The 4,726-nt window shown below is 37.1% G+C and overlaps 1 non-coding gene across 1 annotated transcript; it reads left to right on the top strand.

The window, feature by feature from the left end:
• Positions 1-219: 219 nt before the first annotated feature.
• On the top strand, positions 220-326 carry LOC120105874. Its single transcript, XR_005508134.1, has one exon. It is a non-coding gene; the product is annotated as a small nucleolar RNA R71 (small nucleolar RNA).
• The last annotated feature ends 4,400 nt before the right edge of the window (positions 327-4,726 follow it).

Raw genomic sequence — 4,726 nt, 5'->3', positions numbered from 1 at the left:
ATAAGATATATTCCTCCTTTTGCATTAGGTGCTATTTTTGATTTTTCATTTTTATCTATTGTATCCCAAGCTTGTGCATTTTCTGCTAAAAGATCAAAATAATCCCAGGCTTCATTTGGTTCCTTACTCATGAATTCACCATTACACATCATTTCTACAAATTGTCTCATATTGGAGGACAAACCATCATAAAAGAAACTAATGACCCTCCAAATTTCATATCCATGATGTGGGCAAGCAAGTAGAAGGTCCTTGAATCTTTCCCAACAATGAAAAAATGTTTCTCCATCTTTTTGTGCAAAGTTCATGATATTTCTTCTAAGTGTGTTTGTTTTATGTGTTGGGAAGAATTTCTTTAAAAATTCTCTTGTCATTTCTTGCCAGGTAGCTATGGTCCTAGGCCTTAAGGAGTGTAACCATGATTTAGCTTTTTCTTTTAAAGAAAAAGGAAATAACTTAAGCTTAACTACCTCTTCAGTGACATCATTGAAATGAAGTGTTGAACATACTTCATCAAATTCTTTAAGATGCAAATAGGGACTTTCAGAATCAAGTCCGTGAAACTTTGGGAGTAATTGGATTATTCCTGGTTTCATGTCAAAAGCTCCCGCAGCAGTAGGAATGACCATACAGGATGGGGTACTGGTCCTAGTGGGTTGTAGATAATCACGAAGCGTTCTAATAGGTAAGTCATCTTAAAATTCATTATCTCCCTGATTACTACCATTATCTTCCATTTGATTATTTGAATTTTGAACAATTAAATTTTTATCTTTTGATTCAACTCGAAATAATCTATTCATTTTATCTCTCTCCCACAACAGCATATACTAAGTTTTTTTTTTATTTTATTATTATTATTATTATTTTTATTTTTACACAAACACCCTAATACAGTAAAACAAAAGTTTAATTAGAACATGCATCACTCAACAATTTCTAAGGTTTTCCTAAAAATTCTAGACAGCTCCTAACTGGGTTGAAGAGGACACCTAAGCCTCCAATCCGGTCTATTAACCTTAGTCGACCAGGTAAGCTCCCAGGTAAGTGGAGGGGTGACGATGCATGTAGCAAAGGTCCCACTTAAAACCCACTTTTCTCGAACAGAAACTGTCTCCCTTTAATCACTTAAAGGGACAAAGCTTGCCTAGACATCGACCAGATAATAGAGCGAAATTGGTGCAACTTTCGGTGGTCTTCGTCCTATTGAGCTCGAATATCCTTAGGAGCCAATGTCTAGTTGATTTTAATTAGGCTTAGGATATTTATGCACTTGGATGATTTTTGGGCTAAGGACGAGTGATGAAATTCCGACCTTATCTTTTTAATGGGTTCAGCCCTTAGATTATTTTATGCAAATGCTTTATACTATATGCAACAATCAAGAAGATTTTTATCATTTTATGTCATGACATTAAATTGCAGTTGAATAGTTGATCAAGCAAACTAGCTAAATTTTTTTTCTTTTTATTTATTTATTTATTTATTTATTTTTTAATTTTTTTAAAACAAGAATAAAATTCTAATCAAGGAAAAATAGGACTAGTATGAACAAAACAGGAAAATTAATTTAAATACTCACGGCCGGAGTTCGTTCACTCCGAAAATCCAAAAATGTGATCTTAATCTTCCTCGTTATTGGTCCTGCTTGTGTCACCCTTGAATCTGAAAAGATTTGAAATTTCAGCTGTGTTAAAAATAAAAAAAAATTGGAGAACTAGAAATAAAGAATTGAAAATTTCAGCCTTGTTCTCGTTCGCACGTTGCAAATCCCCGGCAACGGCGCCAAAAACTTGCTACAATTTTAATCTTGCTCTTTTAAAAAGAAAAATTAAATGTAGAATACCCCAAGTATAGGGTGTAGCAAAGTAATATTCTCGGTGAGTCCGAGATCGAATCCACAGGGATTTGACAGTGAACAAAAAAAACTTAAGGCTAACTAATATTCAGATTTAAAAATATAACTAAGGCATTAGGATTCAGCCTAGCACTTAATCATGCTTTCCTAAAATCATCTATTAATCATAATAAAATAGATTTAGTTTTTATGGGCAGCATTACAGTAATTCTATTTTAAACTACAGGGATTTCTAAGCATCTGTTATACCCGGGGGAAATAACAAATCAAAGAAAATATATAAGTTTGAAATAATTTCTATAAATTTACTGCACCATAAATCAAATCAATAACATTAAAATCTCATTGATGATTAAATGAAATACATGAAGAAAATGCTAGGCTTTTCCTTAGCCTTAGCTAAAAGATATTTAGCTATCCATATGAGATGCAAGCAATTTTATAAAAGGGATTAGCATAGAATAAATAAAATAAACATAAACCCCTTTTTTTTTTTCTTTCTTCGATTAGGAAACAGAGTACTCTGTTTCCTTTCTTCTTCTCTCGTGGGCTCTCCTCTTTTCTTGCCCGGCTGAGAGGATTGATCGGAAGAGGAGATGCTCCGCTGGTAGATCCTCCCTTGGCCTCTTCCTCCTTCGTCGCACGGCTAGCTGTCCTCTTCTTCTCCCGTCGGCGGGTTAGATTGGAAGAGGAGATGCTCCGGATGGATCCCCTTTAGATCCGTCGGCTGCTAATCTCTTCTTCTTCCGTCGGCTGGTTCTACCTCCACCCGATGGCCCTTGCTCCTCTCTCTTGAGTTCCTTTTATAGACACCTTCAGCAGTGTGGCTGGGAAGACCGAAGGATGCGTTGTGGACGCTTAGGAACTGGGAGCGGAAGAGACATGGCTTGGGACTCCTCGGCTGGGAACGTTGCAGAATTTGAGCAACTGTAGACATTGATGTTAGATTTGAATGCAAGACTTCATGGCTTGGAGATGATCCGTGGTTGCTTGAGATACGGGATGAAGGAAGTCGAATCGCTAAGGATTTGTCTGCTGGAACGCGTGGATGAACTGGGAGGAAACAGGGGAAACGTCTTGGTTTCATGCTGTCATGGACGTTCACAGATGCGTGCTCGAGCGGATGGGGGATTGCTGAAGTGGAATGCAAACGGTTTGGCTTCTTCCCTTTGCTGCCGTTGATGTTTTGAGTATAGATGAATGATGGGAAAAAATGAATGCAGCTGGATATTCTTGAAACAGGGGAATCCGAAACCATGAATGAGATGTGGCTTGAATTGAAGAGCCGGTTTGGCTTAGGTCCCTTGGGTTTGATTTAGGTCCCATGGAGGAGATGCCATGATGCTTGGAAAGCCACATGGACGGTTTTGATGATGCTAGGAAGCTCCACGATGCGGGCATATGTGCTAGCTGAAACATGTGGTTACAGTGATATGGATTGCATGCGGATGACGGGCGACGTGAGGCTCAGATGAGACGCTAAGGATTTGTTGAGCTCGAACTACCGGGCATTGGGCTAAAATCCAGCATTATAGGGTCTTTTGAATTACATGCACTCAGACACAGATAAAGCATTAATTAATTAATTTTGTTAATAAAGATTAGCTATAATACTAATTAAGATAATATGAAAATTTCACTTTTGTACTCTCATCACACCCCCCAACTAGCTTATTGCTAGTCTCTAGCAATTTAGTGTGAAAATGATAAAATGAGGGTGCAAAAGTATTGTTTATTTTATTAATATATATATATATATCAATATGAATAAATACTCACTTTCGTAGAGCATTACGATTGCACTTAGCATGTGCAACAAGCCGTTAAACCCCTAGGTTATCCTAGTGGACGAGTGTTGTCTCGTGAGGGTTTGCAGTGATGTTATCCACAAACATCGTTTTTAAGTTAGAAGATACTTTAAAACATAGCAACTCTTAAGGCAAATGTAAATGTGACGTCTCAGAATACCTATACCTCCACCACAATTGGGTACCCTTTGAGTTCTAGGTGCACTACTCAAATTCACAAGTGTTAACTACCATTTGTTAGCTCCCGGTCTACTAAATTTTCCGAATACCACATGTTATTTATCCAGAATGGTTCGCATATAAAAATAAAGCTATCAATCCCAACTAGACATCTCAGGTACACAGAGTTCTAAAATAATGGAGTCAAATCAGTCATCCACATGTCATTTGGTTTAAGTTTAACTAACTTACTCATGTTTATTTTTTTATTTTTATTTTTTTTTTTTCACACAGTGACTACAACAGTCCAACTCCATTAGGCTCTAGTAAGGTCCATGTAACGAGCTTTGGGTCAATGACTCTTGATCCAGTTGGCTCAAGGCATTAGGTGAAACACCCCTCGGACTTAATTACTCGAACCAGACTACGCCACGAGGCCAGACTAGTCACTTATTTCAGTCATTTTCACCTTTTTACGCGAACACTCGCTGCTTTGTAGGCAAGAGGCCCGGTTACTCAGTGAAGGCAAACAATATTATTTCTCTCTTTTTTTTTCCTTTTTTTTTTCTTTTTTTTTAATATATATATATATATATATACATATGTAATGTGACTGTATTGTGACTATAGGTCAACCAAGGTCAGAATATAAGGCACCTAGGTGATCTAGCCGGGAATTTCAAACTCTATCTTTATGTGAAAACCAAAACATGGACTTTAAGACAAGGACACTCGTACTTCTTTTGCGAATAAGGTCAACAAATAAATAGGTAACACAAGTGAACTCCTGAGGCTTTCCTATTATCATTGAATACTTGTGTGGGGATCTAATAATAGGTCTCTGATAAGTCATAATATGCTCCTTGCCTTAATAGCTGCACATGTTTATTTCTTTGAAAAA

Source organism: Phoenix dactylifera, unplaced genomic scaffold (genome assembly GCF_009389715.1).
Source record: "Phoenix dactylifera cultivar Barhee BC4 unplaced genomic scaffold, palm_55x_up_171113_PBpolish2nd_filt_p 000386F, whole genome shotgun sequence".
NCBI classification, from domain to species: domain Eukaryota; kingdom Viridiplantae; phylum Streptophyta; class Magnoliopsida; order Arecales; family Arecaceae; genus Phoenix; species Phoenix dactylifera.
The sequence above is the reverse complement of the archived record's forward strand: the minus strand, read 5'-3'. Positions and strand labels throughout refer to the sequence as shown.